Source organism: Doryrhamphus excisus, chromosome 1 (genome assembly GCF_030265055.1).
Source record: "Doryrhamphus excisus isolate RoL2022-K1 chromosome 1, RoL_Dexc_1.0, whole genome shotgun sequence".
In the NCBI taxonomy this organism is placed as follows: Eukaryota; Metazoa; Chordata; class Actinopteri; order Syngnathiformes; family Syngnathidae; genus Doryrhamphus; species Doryrhamphus excisus.
This window is the reverse complement of record NC_080466.1, coordinates 801,408-819,600: the sequence shown is the minus strand read 5'-3', so window position 1 is coordinate 819,600 and position 18,193 is coordinate 801,408. Positions and strand designations below refer to the sequence as shown.

Sequence of the window (18,193 nt, the reverse complement as noted above, 5' to 3'; positions counted from 1 at the left end):
CATATATCGGATTTTTTATAACAGATTTCGCCTATTTCGGACAAAATCTCCAGTCCCGTTCCAATGCATTTCCATGAAATTTCCCTCGCATATATCGGATGGCCGCATCGTGGTGCTCCGAAGCTAGCTGACATTCTGAGACGTTTTAAAGCAGAGGACATTTTTAATGCCGACGAAACTGGGTTATTCTGGCAAATGCTGCCAGAAAACACCCTGGGATTTATTGAATGAGATCTTAACCTCACTATTGGAAATAACGTAGGCCTGACGGGCGTAACAGGGCCTAGCTAAACTTCCGAAGTTTACTGTATTTGCAGCACAAAAGCGAATGAGTACATTGCGGATTTTGTTTATGTACTGGTCAATGTCTTTGTCAAGTGAATTACCGATAAGCATGCTCCTGCTCGATCGGTGGCAATCCTTACATGTGAATCCAATCTTATCTACTTCAGCAAATTGTGTCACTGTCCCCTTTTGCTGTACCTGACTGACAGCTATTAATCGGCAAAGCAACTACAGTAAACCTCGGATATATCGGATTCAATTGTTCCCACTGGTTTTGTCCGATATAAGCGAAATCCGTTATATGCGTATACCGGAAAATGTCCGTTTTACGCATATATCGGATTTATATCCGGTATATGCGTAAATCGGATTTTATCCGCTATAAAAAGGCACTTCCTTGACTATGTTTCCAATGTACCTGGACTGGGCAATGAAAAGAGACGTAAGGTAATGAGAATTGAACTTTATTGGACTCTGAGCATAACAAATTGTTAATTAAGCTAGGCCCTGTTACGCCCGTCAGGCCTACGTTATTTCCAATAGTGAGGTTAAGATCTCATTCACTGCTGTGCTAGTATTATTGACGTCACTCACTTTTATATTTGTCCTAAATCTGGAGCCAGGAGAAAGACAATAGCCAGTGACATCAACAAGATTAGCATAACGATGCGGACATCCGATATATGCCAGGGAAATTTCATGGAAATGCATTGGAACGGGACTGGAGATTTTGTCCGAAATAGGCGAAATCCGTTATAAAAAATCCGATATATGCATTGAATTTTTATTGGAAATGCATTACAGAAAAATCGTTTCTTTTTTATCTGTCCGTTGTGAGCGAATTTCCGATATATCCGAGTCCGATATATCCGAGGTTTACTGTACAAGCAAAATCATGCCGTTCATGGCATTGGGTGAGCTGCCAGTTTTGGTCGGTGTGCACTTTATATTTGGTAAGAGGCTCAAATCAGGTGTGCTCAGCTGGTCGTCTCCCAACCCGAAGGTTGTGGGTTCCGTCCTCCGTCCTGCTGTGATCCTTGGGCAAGATACTGAACCCCCAGTTGCTACCGATGCTGCATCATCAGTAGGTAAATGTAAACACAGTCAAAGCGCTTGGAGCACCTTAGGGTTGGAAAAGCACTGTACAAGCGAAAGACCATTTACCATTGTAACCTGATGTGCAAGTTGTGTTTACTTTTAAAAAATAAACAGGAAGCTGCTTTGACATGGACACTTTTGACAGTATTTTTAACACCAGCAAACTTTATGGACAGAAACATCGATAAGTTGAATGCCCATACTTTCTGCACATTGACACTTGTGAAACCACTGGAATACATGAATAAATCAACTAGAAATAATAATGTTTGAATAGATACACATATCCATATCCTCTTCCCATTCCCCAGCTGAGAAATTAGCTCAAATGTAGCATTATTACAACCGAGTGGTTTAAACAAAATATGGCACAGACTAAATGCCCCCCCCCTCCCAAAAAAAAACCTATAAAAAAATAAATAGTTTGTAGCCCGGCGTTGTTTTGAATGTCATTTAAAGTGTAATGTGGTGTGTTAATTAGCTCAAAGACAATCAGCCAGGTGGCGGGTGGAAAAGGGGGGTTTATGGCACTGAATTGAACATTTAGGTGTACACCTATGACAGCTGAGGACGTGTCGGAGCCGTGGTGCAATGAAAGACACACACATGTATGTGTCTAGGACATGTGGGGGTGGGGGGGGGGGGGCTACAGGACACCGAGACAAACACATGCACACATGCAGCGCAGCCAACTGTATTCCAATCCCTCCTTTATAGTTCCATTGGGTGGGAGGGGCAACACCCTAATTTAATGGTAGGGGAAACACTGCACTGGTACCGCAAACAGCTCTCATATTTGTCTGTCTCCATACACCACAGAAAATACTACTGCGGTAAAGTCCTATAATGTCCACTCTATGATACACTGTATGTGTGTATTGTGCATGGAGGAACGGAGAATGGATGTCAGTCTAAACCAGGGGTGGGCAAACTTTTTGACTCGCGGGCCGCATTAATTTAACAAAATTGACGGGGGGGATTATGTAGTATTTTACACGTAACAGTCCATTTTTACACCTATATTTTTACACATATTTTACATGTAAAAGTGTCATGCAATCTGCTATATGTGCACGTTGAAATCATTTATTTGATGTAAAGTGTGTTTCTCAATGTATTATTATTATTATTGTTATTTTTATTAGAATTATTATTATTATTAGTTATAGTAATGTTATTATATTATTATTATTTTGTTATAATAATAATATTACTACCATTATTATATTAATATTATTAACAACAATATTAATATAATAGTAGCATTATTATCATTATTGACAACATTATTATTATTATTATTATTATTATTATTATTATTATTATTTTATTAATATATTATTATTATATATAGCATTTTGTAACAGACCAAATCAAATAACAAAATTGATAAAGCAGCTACCTCAACCATCAAAAAATTGGCCCAAGCCACGATGCCAGGTTTTATGTTGAGTTCAAATGAAATATTTGGAAAAAACAGGTGGGCCGTATTGAAACACTTGGCGGGCCGGATGTGGCCCCCGGGCCGTAGTTTGCCCACCCCTGGTCTAAACTATTGACTTCTCGCCTCGCCTCATGGAAAATTACAACCTCCGCAACACATGGACATTGATTATGTTTATAATACCAAAACACTCCTGAATTACCACAAAAAAACACAAAATCTGAAATAAAATTAAAAAATATTTGTGACATCGTCTTCCAACTGCCTTAATTTTATTTTATTGATTTAGTTGACTTCATATTTTAATAATACAAATAGACCGAAATGGTATGCTGTCAAGTAAATAAGAACAATGACCAATATATACACAGTGGGGATGCTGTGGTGGTGGGTTGGAGTGGGGGGGGGGGCTCCCTAATATAATGGTCTAAGAAATAGTGAATCGGTACTGCCAGTCTTGTGTGCTTTGCAATTGCTAAAACAACAAATTTAAGGCGAAAAAAAAAACACACCCAAACCTGAAACTTGACCAGAGGGCCTGTTGGGATGGCGACCTCGCCTTGCCCCCAACACCCCCACACAAAAGAGATTGAGGAGGAGGAGGAGGAGGAGGAGGAGTAAAAGAGCAAGGGAAGGGGGGGTTAGCACCCAGAGGACAAAGGGTTAAGTGTGCCTGAAGGTCTTTGTAAGAGGTTTTGTTTGTTGTTTTCCTTCAGTTATTTATCACTAACCGCTAGGCTAGGACAGATCACACAAAGACAAAACAAAACCAAAACATGACGGTTAAAACTCCTGAGCAAATGTTTGATGGTTGAAATGTCGAATGCTACTGCCTCCCATTGAGACACTCACGTCACACAAATTGTACTTGGCTCCTTCGCTTTTTGGCACTTAAAGTAACTCCATGAAAACGGTGCTACCGTCTTCGCTAGCTACTGTGCTACAAGGCGTCACACACATTTCCGTGTGTTTACGGAAGCAAAGATTGCTGCAGCGTGTGTGCTTCCCTTAACCGTCTCAAAGATTTTCTGCAAAGGGAGTGAATATTTTCTTAACCAAATAATCCCGCATGGAAGATTGAGAAGAAAAATAATTTTGGCTATGGAAGTTTGTGGAGAACTTCAAATAAACAAAGGGCTAAGTCCAGGGATAACTGTACAAATCAAAATGATGGATTCATGCATGTAGAATATACATACAAACACACACACACACTCAAAAAAACATTATCAAACACCAAACACCACTCCCCTCCACCAGGTGCTTTTTTGCCGTCACCTCGTCTGTCTTCATTTTCCATTGACGTTAGATAAGACTAAAAAGAGGTTAACTAAAGATATCAGAGTCTGCATCTTTGTGTGCATGGCCTTGTGTTTTAAAGGTTTGCTTCTCAGTAATGATTAATTACGACTAACATTATACTGTCTACAATAAAAGTCTAGGATGTGATATTTTCATGGTAACCACTGCTAATCATCGTCTTTATTTGTTCAGTCAAAAAAAACTAGAGTGAAAATTACTTTTTGATTATGTCTGATTGAATAAAATCTCTGCGAAGGTGCTGGTATCATGGCCTTTTACTGTATGTGCTGTTTTTAATGAATTTAATTATTATTTTCAGGAACTCCGTTGACTCAACCAGACACGGGCAAACTACGGTCATATGCTGTCCATTAAATGTCTTAATCCAGCAGCGACAACTTTTCAAAATAATTTTGTTCAGACCCCTGAACTCATTCAACACCAGGCCTTTTTGAAAAGACAACCCCTTCAGTATCATCCATTTTAGACGATGTCAGTGGATCTTTCAAGAGAATAGTGTGTTCTATGACTCTATAAACATGGAAACTACCAAAAGAAATATTTGTTTCTACCTGTTTCCGTCTTTTAGCAATTAACAGTAGAACGTGGGTAAATTTCAGGAAAATATCAGTTCCCGACTAAAACATCTTTTTTGTGTGTAAACATACATTTCAAGCGTAATTTTCACTTTGACACAACTCGACCAATATTAACAACTCAAAAACGGGGCTATTTTACATCAAAATAACAATTTATTTACAAATATAACACCATGAACCATTCATCATTTCCATTTTCAACTATGTGTGCATGCGTTAAAATTTCCCTACAATGCGTAATCTTCTGCATGCTACACGCCTCCACACGGTTGTGAAACTTTTGAAAGTTTGAAAGTTTTGTGATAATAATTCCAATAGCTTCCGAATATAGAGGTTCTGTTATTTCCAATAACATACATTGGGTCAGTCGTTAGGGTAATCCAAGGGACTGTCACAGCACCTCCCAAAAACAAGGTTGTTATACAAAGCAGAGTGGGGGTTTGTTTACAAAGTTAATCTTGTATGACAAAGATGGCCGGAGAAGCAAGGTTTATATGACAAAGTACTACAGAAAAGTCACATTTGGGTCTTTCTTTCTCTTCTCACGTCTTCCCATGTTATTGTTTGATTGTAAATCATGCCTTGAATGACAGCTGATTCAAGGGGGGGGGGGGGAAGAAAAAAGAAATACAGCCCCAGAGTTCATATACTCTATGATGTTCATAGTTCATTTATTCATGTTCATATTGTGTGCCTTATTCAGTAAAACCCTGTTAAATTCAATTCCGTTTTATTACTTGGTCATGTGTTATTATACACTGGTTTTACACCAGCATCTCTGGTTCAGCAGCGCTTTTTCCTGCGGCGCACTATGATGTCTACAACGCTGCTCTCATGATGTAATGCAGCTCATGTTCAGGGAAGTACAGCCTTTTGGATGAAGCTGCATCAACAGTCAAAGCCGGTGCACAATTTAAAACATTGAGGTCATACTCAAAATGTGCATGTTGGGCTGCTGGGGATGGAAAAATGGGGCTGAAAATTGAAGAACGGATTGAGGAAAGATTTAGGAAAAACAACAGAGCGAGAGAAAGAACACAAATGAGGTGTTTGCAAGCCACCTGGACTCAGGCTCTGATAAGACACGCTTTGTCAGCAAACGTCTCGTTTTTCCAGCCTTTTTTCTCTTCACTTATCTGAATCTTCAGGTCCTCTTCTGTTTTTTTTTTTTTTTATCTCACTGATGATAAAAAACTGGGTAGTGATGACTAAACGTTTAGGAATGGGAGGCTTACTGTGGGCTGCTTGGGGCGGCTTTCTTAGATTCAGGGTGGCTTTGGTTATCGGGCATTGAGGCAAATATATTCTTAAAATGTATCTCAATGACGTGAAATGTTTCAGATATGTAGTAAGTATAAATCTTTAATAACACTATCGTGTATGCCAAGTATGACTAGAGAATTAATCACAACTGCACTGTTCAGGTTCTCTTAAAAGACACTCAAAGAGTATTTAGGACAGCTCTAGTCGGCTGGTAGTTGACTACGGTAATAGTAATAGTTTATTTTTATATGAAAATGCAAACAAGTTATATTGGAATACATTCACAATAATACAATGCCTATTAGCCTTCATGATTTGATGCTGCAATTAATTGAATCAGTTAAGAAATGTAGTAAGAATTATTTTAACAGTTTATGAACATGCATTGTGCTCTGTGTCATTGTGGTGTATTAGAGTGATCTATCTGTGCTTTGTTGTATGAGTCTGTTGTACAGTATACTGGGTGTTGTATAGTCACGTGAGAGTTGAAGACGTGCCCAGGCATTTCCAGTTATTTCCAAATATAACAAACACAACATTCCTGAGTGGCCATTGTATTCTGCCTTCTGGCTTTAGATCTTTGTCAATCAATCTCCTTCGTGCAGGACTGCTAGCAATACATGCTGAATGAAAGCATACATGAGGTAAATGAATCTTTGGTTCATGGAGAACGAGGAGAAGGAAAATGTTTTTACAAGGAAACAAAAACGCCACAGCCTAACGGCCCCAGGACCAGCCACGATCAGAGTGAAATATGCATGAGAAATTTCTTGTGTCCAATCTCAAGTTGATCATTAAAAATTAATTCTTTGAGAATGTTTAAACACAATTTATCATTTATACGCATTTACTTTTTTCAAATTGTAAAAATAATTGCAAAATTATTTGTGTTTATGGAACTGATTAATTGGATTTGCATGACTTCTTATGGGAAAACTGATTGAAACTGGTTTGAGTCAAATGAATGAGGCTAACCGAGTTACCGTTACCGTTATGGTTTTATAATTCTGTGAATGGTCTTCATCATTAATTAGGGGTAAAGAACCATGTATGGTTATCTAAGTAGGTGTTCAAAATGGTCATCTTCTCAGGCAGTACAACTACATGTTAAGCAGGTTTGTGTGAAATGCAACCAAATCAACCTGATTTATCCAGCCATGACTAAAAACATCGACTTGCCAAAAAAGTGAAAAAACGTGAAATGATATAATTTTATTTTTTTTATGTGGTAAACACTTGAATAATGATGAATAATTGCACCCATTATCTAATTGAATCTGCCCTTGAATGTTTGAGCCTGCATTCAATTTAGTCAAAACATATTTTTCAATTTTCTTTGTGTTCGCTTTTCAATGGTGTACTTTTTGCCTGCACAATACTTGTGTAAAAATGACTTACCCATCATGCTGCTTTGCTTATTTACACAGAATTTAACAGTGTCTGCTTACTGCTGGCCCAGCGTGTCACTTCAGAATGTGTTCTGGCGTTCCATAATAGAGATGTGATGACACCATTGGTGTTTCTAATGAGCTGGCCCGCTGTTCCGCTTGTCCAATTTACGCAGACATCTACTGGGACACCATTCAGTCTGTGTGCGGTGTAGACTGCACTGTGACAATACGTACTCTCAAACGGATGTTGCTCACAAGCTGACCTTGTTCACTCCCAAAATACATTGTGCACTTTGCACGATACGATTCATTTCAATGTTTTCACCGTGTTCTTTAGTCATTTATGACAAGTCAGTCTTCCTTTTGAATTAGTGATGAGAAAGGATTGTGCTGCACTTTTACCTGAAGAGCTTTCCTATTACACTGTGCAGTTAAACACACACCAGATAGTGCTTTAGAAAAGAGGGTTATGGCATACTGCGCGCTTGTACACGTATACACAATGCATCCTTGTGCGTGATCAACAATGGATAAAAACAACACTACAACACAAAGGTTAGCTGAACAAGAAGATGCGGAATTGGAAACTTTTCACCGCACCGACCATAAACAACTGACTGTACTGCTTTTATTGCATGTAAAAGTAACATTGACTTTGATGATAAATGATCAACATTTAGCAGAAACATGGATGCTAACTTCAGGAAAATAAAATAATACATTTCACTCATTCATTCAGCCATGTAGAAACTGGATGGGTCTGGTCTTTTACTATTCATTCATTTATTATTTAATCGATTATTGAATTTCACCATTTTTTCTATCCATTTATTCAAATTAATGTCTTTTCCATTGTAGCTAGTCTAACCATTTTGTTCATCACTGCAAAAGCTGTTTATTCTGTCATTTTGTTTATAAGTTATGATTTATATTCACTTTATTTGTTCTTCATTTCAATTTATCATATTGTGGAATTATTTTTGAATTTATTCACTTGTCCGTTATTTATTTTCCCTTTTGTATCTTTTTTTAATTTTTACATTCTGTCATGTTTGACTCCTATTTACTTAATGAATCAATTACTTGGCTTTATTTATTGTAATTTACCTTTTTAAAAATGTATGTATTATTTTATTTATTTGATTTTATTTATTCACCCATTATTATTATTCTGTTCTTTCCATTCATCACTATGATATTCTCTATTCTTCTCTCTCCCTGTTAGAAAATGCTAACATTTAAACACAGGAAGTGAACAAAGTCTCAGTAATTACTGAGAAATTGAAAAAGGGTAGGATTAAATAAGCTATGCTTCTTCCCGCTCCTTTTCCGACGTGCTGAATTGTGTCAGCATGCCTGAAACATTGTGTTGGTGAACTGGTCTAAATCTTTTTCTGCATAAATAGCTAAAAAAAAAGAATGTAACAAATGATGGCTGTAGGCCAGTGGAACAATAAACAATGAAAACAAAGCGATCATTTAGTTTATGTTAAATTGAAGCAAACGACTAACTCACTTGTTCACAACCTGAAACAGACACACACATACACACATGCACATACACACACACACACATTCCACTGTACATTTCTGTACTCCCCACCAACACACTCCAACATCTCCTAGCAACAAGGCCTCTGTGAGATACATTAGGTGTGTGTAAAATGTATTTACATACATGCACGTATATGGAGGGGGGGGGGGGGGTTAACACAGCCTGTGGGGTAATAGAGAGAAAAGATACAGGACTGAGGAACACATGGCAAAGTCAACTATCTTAACACGCAATCAGGTAGGAAGAAACAATGTCAGGCTGTAAATCCATACAAGTACAGTAAACCTCGGATATATCGGACTCGGATATATTGGAAATTCGCTCACAACGGACAGATAAAAAAGAACCAATTTTTCTGTAATGCATTTCCAATAAAAATTCATTGCATATATCGGATTTTTTATAACGGATTTCGCCTATTTCGGACAAAATCTCCAGTCCCGTTCCAATGCATTTCCATGAAATTTCCCTGGCATATATCGGATGGCCGCATCGTGGCGCTCCGATTCGCCGAATCGTGACAGGCCGCTATACGACGTCATTTGCAGCGTTTGCAGCGTTGCCTGCGCGTCCAGGTACATTGGAAACATAGTCAAGGAAGTGCCTTTTTATAACGGATAAAATCCCATTTACGCATATACCGGATATAAATCCGATATATGCGTAAAACGGACATTTTCCGGTATACGCATATAACGGATTTCGCTTATATCGGACAAAACCAGTGGGAACAATTGAATCCGATATATCCGAGGTTTACTGTACTGCCATACGTACGTTACCATACTGCTTACGTATGATCACACAACCTTTCCCTTTCGTCATCGAGCATCGTTTCCATAAAACACTTAGTCTTGTACTTCAACGAAAAAATCATTTATGTGCGAGTGTCTGTGTAAACCCTATACACTTTCATTTTACATAAACAGAATATAATATATATACTAGTACAGTAGAACAATGCTATTTAGGATCGACCGATATGGGTTTTTAAGGACCAATGACGATTAGTAGTCCTTCAGGACAACAGATATTTGCAGTGTAAAAATTAAGGTAAAAACGTTGAGTAATGGCTGCATGGCGGTCAAGTGGTTAGCACGCAGGCCTCACAGCGAGGAGACCCGAGTTCAATTCCACCCTCGGCCATCTCATGTTCTCCCCGTGCATGCGTGGGTTTTCTCCAGGTACTCCGGTTTCCTCCCACATTCCAAAAACATGCTAGGTTAATTGGCCACTCCAAATTGTCCATAGGTATGAATGTGAGTGTGAATGGTTGTTTGTCTATATGTGCCCTGGGATTGGCTGGCGACCAGCTGGAATAAGCTGCAGCACCCCCCGCGACCCTTGTGAGGGTAAGCGGTAGAAAATGAATGAATGAATGAATGAACATTGAGTAATCAATAATCAATAAGTTGGTTTAACTGCCTAAAGCATGTTTATTTAACCAAACTAATGGAAAAATAGCTCCAGAAGAGCATGAAGTTCCTGGTGCATCTCCTAGAAATTGAAGAAAAACTTCAATCAAAAGCTCCCTGAGATGTTTCCACAGTCAATAAAGTAACATTTATATCTAACTGATCTTTCTTTTAACTTTGAACACAACAGAAAGTACAAGGAGTTAACAAGCTCAGCAGCGACTCTTGCAAAGTTGAATAAAAACTTAGATAATAGCTCCCTGAATGTTTTCAGCCTTCATCTTTGCGTACTTTCCTGCAACTAAACAAGACTGAATAGAAGTTCTTACTCTTTCACAATCACACACACTGGCGTCTGTGATCATGGACTGTTTGCACATTTATATTACCAACCGCTTTGTTTCAAGTCATTCACAGACATATTGGGAGGTCGCAAAACTGTAGTAGTCATTGTAGTTATTGGAGTAGTTATAGAGTTTCATGTTTCTTTCATGCAGACGCACACTATGCTCTGCATTACATACGTACATTCTACCCATTGCTAATATATAGTCTGCTGAATCTTTGGACTAAGCCAGACTGGCAAACTAATGCTATGGCCGGCTAACCAGCCTCCATCTTGGTGTACAGATGTCAACACCTACCGACATCTACCCATGAAAACCTTTCTGTTAGTTTGATGTTGACGTTCTCCGATGTTTCCAATATAATAATAAACATTTCCAATAAAAGTAATTCCAATAACGTCCAATAATGTCTTCATCTTATTGTATATTAAAACAAAGTGTCAAAGGCTGTTTATGTTCAAGTCAAAGAAAACGGCTTTGTGCTGCTATTAAAATGCGCTCTGTCACAAATTGACAAAGAATCATCAGTGAAGCAATTATCAATGTTGCACACAAAGACAAGTCGCTACACAAAAGGCAGCACTCAGGGATGAAAGCTTAAACAAACGAGGGTTATCAGTGGAATAAAGGAACCTGCTAGCCTAAACAGCACGCTAGCATCACTTCATGTGGCGTTATATTGTACACTGCAACAAACACACGTGCCATAATGTTATCAAACATGACTTTTTGTGTTTACATGCAATATCAGAATGTGGGAGCAAAGTAATTTTCAATTTTTTTTTACATTACATTTATAAATCACTAATTCTGTTACTAATTCACTTGTTTTCGGGGAAAGTAAATATAACGACTTTTTTAAAACACATAAACACGTAACTATGGTGCCTTCAAGGACTACCAAATAAACTACATCCGGCCGTAATAACTCATTTTCAGCAAGAAAAACATACTTAGCCATGATGTTCCTGCATTATTATTCCCGTCCCTTCATGGTGATTCTTCTGTCAAGCGTGATGACAATATCTTAATTAATTACGGCTGTAGACTTCTGACGGCTTGAGTGATCTCCCAAACAAGAACAACACAATCAGCAATTAAAACTGACATGAATGTGTTGTTCTCTTTCCAAATAAATGAAATCACTACTTTGTTATTGGGATTGTGTTTTTTTTTAATTGAATTATTTTTTTACAATTGTATCTGGCAGCGGAATGCAGCTGCTTTCTATGCTTGACTGATTCTATTGTCTTTCCCAGCGGTTGGTCCGAATCTCCTAATCCACTAAAACATTCCAGAGAAGAGGGGGGGGGGGGGAGCCTAAATATAAATCTCCCTGACAGACATGTATGATTATTTATTCTATAAAAGCAAGGCTGTTTTTCCCGATGACCTGGGCCCCGTTTCAAGAAGCAGGTTCAACCAACTCTGGAGTCTAACCCTGAACTCTGAGTTGATCTACTCTGAGACAGGAAACTCTGACTTACGGGTTTCAGAACAGGTGATTTCAATTGGTTCAATCAACACAGAGTTTGTTCACTCTGAGTTAAGTGCGTGCACCACGACTTTAAAAAGCCCTGATCAATGGAGCCCTGTTCCCTCGATTCACCATGGCAACGAGTGAGAAGAAAAGATTGTCGTATTTCAGTCCTCTGGAACTGGATATATTAATGCGGTCATACGGCAAATTTGAAAGCGTTTTTAAAAAGAAAAGCAACATTGAAAGCGTTTTTAAAAAGAAAAGCAACATTGAAAGCGTTTTTAAAATGAAAAGCAACATTGAAAGCGTTTTTAAAAAGAAAAGCAACACGGCTGCAGCAGCGAAAGAACGCGAGTCGGCGTGGGAGAAGATTAGTGCTCGAGTCAATGCGTAAGTTTAAATTTATTATATACATTTATGCAATCACAATAATATTAGGCTACAGATGCAAACAAGTAGAATGGTGTTACAGCTACAATTTATGTCACTTAGATGTAATCCCACCGGCGAAAAAAGAACGTGGAAGCAGCTGAAGATGAAATATAAAAACATTGTTCAAACAGGTAAGCCCTCAGCATAACAGTCAGGGTGCCTTTTTTTAATCATGTTTACCACTAAATATCATTCAGCAGCTGTTTCAGTGTGCATTATCTCCAACATAATATTGTTTTCACACACATAAATGTCCTCGCCTGTATACAGTTAAATCAGACATATGAAAAGCAACATCTAACTTCTACTCAGCCAACAGAAAGCGGGCATCTGCCCGCAAAACTGGCGGAGGACCACCCCCACCACGTCTGACCGAGGCAGAGGAGCTGGCCATGGGTCAGACTGTCGGGAGGCCAGTCGCAGAGGGGATCCCTGGAGGAACCTCATCCTCGGACATGATTACACAGGAGCCACCAGCCTTGATAAGATGCAATAGGCCTAGGCCTCAAACTTCTTTTGGGCCTATAGTTCAATGTTAATTTCCCTTTCATGAGTTTTTCTTTTGTCTCAACAGATTCTGAAGACGTACTTGGTCTAGTGGATCCATGTGCCACTTTAACTGTAAGTAGCCAATAGTCCAGAGATTATGCCATATTTAAAGTATAGCATAGTGAAACACAACACTCTAAACAGGATGATGAAGATGATGGGACCACAATGTCTGCTGCCTTCTCTGTGGTGTCTGAGAGGGAGCCTGAGAGGCCTACAGAGGTAAAATCTTGATGTTACTGATTTCCTCTCCATTCACATGTGTTTACATGTGGATTATAGTGACTTTTAGCCTACACTGAAGTATTAACGGATTCTTATCCATTTTAGCAGAGCATGGCTGGGCAGCAGGAAGAGGGTCCCTCAACCTCCACAGCACAGATTGACACAGTGAGATACGTATTCAGTAAATTCCAGAGGTTAATTCAGTGGAATTCATGTGCAACTGTATAATGTCATCCTTATGTGTTCCCAGCTACCACTAAAAGAAATCTACAAAGTGCATTTATTAAAAACAGTACAAAAAACAGAAAAAGAAATGGTGCTGCTGGACCGCCAGATAACTAAAACGGATCTGGAAATTGAATTATTAAAACACAAGTTAGAGGTGGGTGCATGGTCATAGGTGAATTGTGTTGATGATTGTAACAATTAAAAAGTAAGAAACCATTTTTTTTCTTATTTGTAGGAAATAAAGAAGACCAAATAAAAATTTTTTTGTCTTTCTGTTTATTTTACTGCTGTTAGTGATGGTGATTATGAAAAACGACCAAACTGGCTTTAAACAGGCGCGACAATGAATGAATCACACCGGAGACAGAAAGAAACTCGAGGTTCATTGAAGAAAACCTGGTCCCGACCAGGTTATGTTCACAGAGTCTGTTGCCATAGTAACTGACACCGAGGTTAAGTTACCTCTCTCTGTGAAACAGGCTGGAGTTACTCCTCTGTCTCTGGTTTGACTTACCTCCCTTTTTGAAACGGAAAACTCAGAGTTTCCCTCATTTCAGGGTTAACATACTCCGAGTTTTCACTAAACCTGCTTCGTGAAACGGGGCCCAGGTGACTAGTTCTGGTGGTCCCTGTCAGTTGCTCCAACTGAAAACACCTTTATTTTTTTTTAATTCCTCTCCTACTTCACACAGCATCTGTATTAACTTCTCAAGTTTTTATCATCTACAATACTTTTGTGAGCCATGAGCATATACGCCGCCCATGAAGCCTTCTGAAAAAAACTCCAAAATGCGACATGCATATTAACCAAGCTACAGCCACATTGTTTTTATTATAATTATCACCCCCTCCAAATGCAAGGTTATGGTTTTTGCCGGTCTTCACCTGTTTGTTTATTTATTTGTGTTCAAAATAACTTCTGAATAAGTTCTGAATGGATTTGGATGAAATTGTCAGGAATTGTCGGAAATGGGATATATTTTATTTTCAAAATTACATTTTCACCGTCTGGGCCCATTAATTGTCTTGGGGCCATTCCTGACATTTGTGCATGTAACTCTACAAAAAAATGGTCAGAGCACTTCCAACAGGTTCTACAATATATCCTGATTTATTAAATATGATATATTGATATTATTCCAGATATGATGGTCCAGAATATGAAAAAATGGGGGACGTTTGGAATTTTTATCATAGGAAGACAACAAAAGAAGCTATAAGCATGAATCACCATTATATTCTATATTATAGTATATAGCCAAGACACTGTGGAATCTGGAGTGCAACAGCGGATTAGTTGTATGTTCAAAAGCTATGGAAACAAAATTTTGTTTTTTGTTACTACTGAACTAATATTGAAATAATGAATCCAGTTGCTCATGGTGTGTTTTAATGGTCAAGTAATGTAAATACGCAGATAAAATAAATATAGAACTACAATTTATGGTGTAAATCGCAAAATGGGGGGAAACCATGGCACTTGGCGGAGGTCTGTGCTCTTCAAATGCCTTTCTAGTTAACATTGTTACTCCAACCAAACTACGTTAGTGACTACATATTGACACCTTGTCACACCACACCGGCTAGTAGCTAGCAACTAGCTTCACCACATACTCTGCTGTGTTTTTATTTTTTTGAGTTTGGAAAAGTGCAGGCTTTGGTTTCTATGTGAAATCAATGCACCCATAAATGAATATTAAATGGAATATTAAATATTAAAAGTACCAAAATATGTTATCAAGAATATACTGTATGTGTTACTACATGGTTACGACATGTAGTGATGTGTATATAAAACATGAAACATGTACGTACAGTAAACCTCGGATATATCGGATTCAATTGTTCCCACTGGTTTTGTCCGATATAAGCGAAATCCGTTATATGCGTATACCGGAAAATGTCCGTTTTACGCATATATCGGATTTATATCCGGTATATGCGTAAATGGGATTTTATCCGTTATAAAAAGGCACTTCCTTGACTATGTTTCCAATGTACCTGGACGCGCAGGCAACGCTGCAAACGCTGCAAATGACGTCGTATAGCGGCCTGTCACGATTCGGCGAATCGGAGCGCCACGATGCGGCCATCCGATATACGCCTGGGAAATTTCATGGAAATGCATTGGAACGGGACTGGAGATTTTGTCCGAAATAGGCGAAATCCGTTATAAAAAATCCGATATATGCAATGAATTTTTATTGGAAATGCATTACAGAAAAATTGGTTCTTTTTTATCTGTCCGTTGTGAGCGAATTTCCGATATATCGGAGTCCGATATATCCGAGGTTTACTGTACAACCATAGAGCCTTGTTTGAGGTTTTTGGAGGCGGTATAGATGTCTCCCATTATGTGCAGTAATGAGCTGTCTCTTTTTATCTGTTGCTATATCTTTACAACATGTGAGCCCATGTCCCACATAAGGATTGTGGATGATGATGGACAAAAGTCCCCAAAAAGTGCCCTTTTCCTTTAAAGCATTATGACGTCTTACGGGTGAAAGTGTATATATAATTTTAACAGACATCTTATCATGCTCAATAGGCCCCTCGGAATCTTAATCAGTTACACATGTTCATCGTCTCAGAAGTACTATCTTTGCCCTCCTGTCGTTACTATGTGTCTCTTTAAGCGTGTTTCCGTTCACTGTGACACTTTAATTCTTTTAATCCATCACCTACTTCCTGCCATGACTTTCTTTCTCACACACACACTTTAGGAGTGTCTCAAAATGTACGTTTCCAAATGAAAAGGTAAAGGCGGGAGGGGTTGAGGGGGTTTGGGGGGGGGACACACACTCTCACACACACGGCAATGGAATGCAAATGTGTGTGTCTGGAAGTCATTAGGCAAACAGAAAAGCCCGTCTTCTTTCTCTGCGTCTGATCAGCAGCACGGCGTCCACCCTTACCTTCACCTCACCACACACACACACACACACACACACACACACATCGGTGCGCCTCCAAAAACACACACTGCGCTAAAAGAAACACTGAAGGCTTTCCCGAGTTTTACGCTGTTAAAGGCAGTTCAACCACAGCTGTCATGGTGATGGACTGTCACACATAAATATATGTATTTAAGTCCAAGGCTTCATTCGTTAAGTATAAGTGCTATCAATTTATCACCCAATGATCTTTTTCACTGATTAAAAGAATGCATGTATGGGAAAAACATTCTTGCGTGAAAAAGGTTTCACCAACTGTACTGCAATCCCGCCTCCGTAGTTTATACATTAGGGTTGCACACATGGAGCGTAGAAATGTTTTCCAGTCGTTCTCCGCAATTATATTTCGCAAACTTCCATAATGGAAACCAACGGAAAGATTCTAAATACAAAATAAAACTAAAAAATGTCATTAAATTCATGCAATCGCTCCTCTAAATTGCAAATGTGATCACGTAAAGACAGAAACGACATTCTGTAATGTAAATAATGTAAATAAGGTCAATAACGTCCATTCATTCATTTGCTGGAGCCTATCCCAGAGGCGGGTTACACCCTGGACTGGTCGCCAGCCAATCACAGAGCACATATAGACAAACAACCATTCACACTCACATTCATACCTATGGACAATTTGGAGCCGCCAATTAACCTAGCATGTTTTTAGAATGGGGGAGGAAAAGGGGGGAGAACATGCAAACTCCACGAACCCAAGTCTTCTCGATGTCCTGACTGTGTGGCCTACATGCTAACCACACATCCACCGTGCGGCCCATCGATCAATAACATGAGACTATTTGAATTGTTTAATGAAATAACAATCTATTGACCTGTACTGCATAAAATATCGAACTAGCGAGGATTAGTCATTCATCCAAATGTTCCCGTGCCACATTTTGGACAGTAAGCTAAATAAAATTAAATAAGAAAGGTGTGTCCAAAGTGCAGATGGAGGCCATTTTTGTTGTAAAAATAAGACATTTATTATAAATGAGATATAATATTTGACATTAAATATTTTTTAACATAAAGGTGGTATGTTGATGGTTTTTTCAGACAGTTTCGCATATGTCGACCTAAACTGCGTTGGTATTAATGTCCAAAATGTACCACAGTAGCCCCCTCCGTCCCTTACGTTGAATGTGCGCAACCTTCACTGGAAATGGACACCCCTGATCCAAGAAGATAAAATGCACAAAGCTTAGCTCGGATGAAAAAAGGCTTTTTTTCCCCTCACTGCATCGCTTAGCCTCTCTTTCAGGGGTGTCCAACATGTGGCCCACATCCCGTTTTTTATTGGCCCGCGGCATATTGTCAAAATAAAATGAAGCATGGTCCACATGAGAAGGATTGTGAAGTATTTCAGCCACTTAAAAAAAAAAGAAATGGCTCAAATCCCTGAAAATATGCACCTCCAAACCAAAATGGCCGACGACACTCTTCCTCTTATTCGATGATTTTCATGCATCTTCTTATAAATTGGCGTCAATGGCGCGCCCTGTTGGTTTTGGGTGATTGTGTCTGGCGTTCTAAAATACGTACATTTTCTTTCAAGCCGGACCGCATGAAAAATAGGAAAATGTGCCATCTCGTCAAAATTTTATTTTATTGATAAGCCGCATCACC

At 38.8% G+C, this 18,193-nt stretch overlaps 1 protein-coding gene across 10 annotated transcripts in view; it reads right to left on the bottom strand.

Annotated features, from left to right (window-relative positions):
• Positions 1-18,193, bottom strand: part of LOC131134245 (teneurin-3) — a 254,858-nt gene that overhangs the window by 168,682 nt on the left and 67,983 nt on the right. The gene's annotated exons all lie outside the window — the stretch shown is intronic.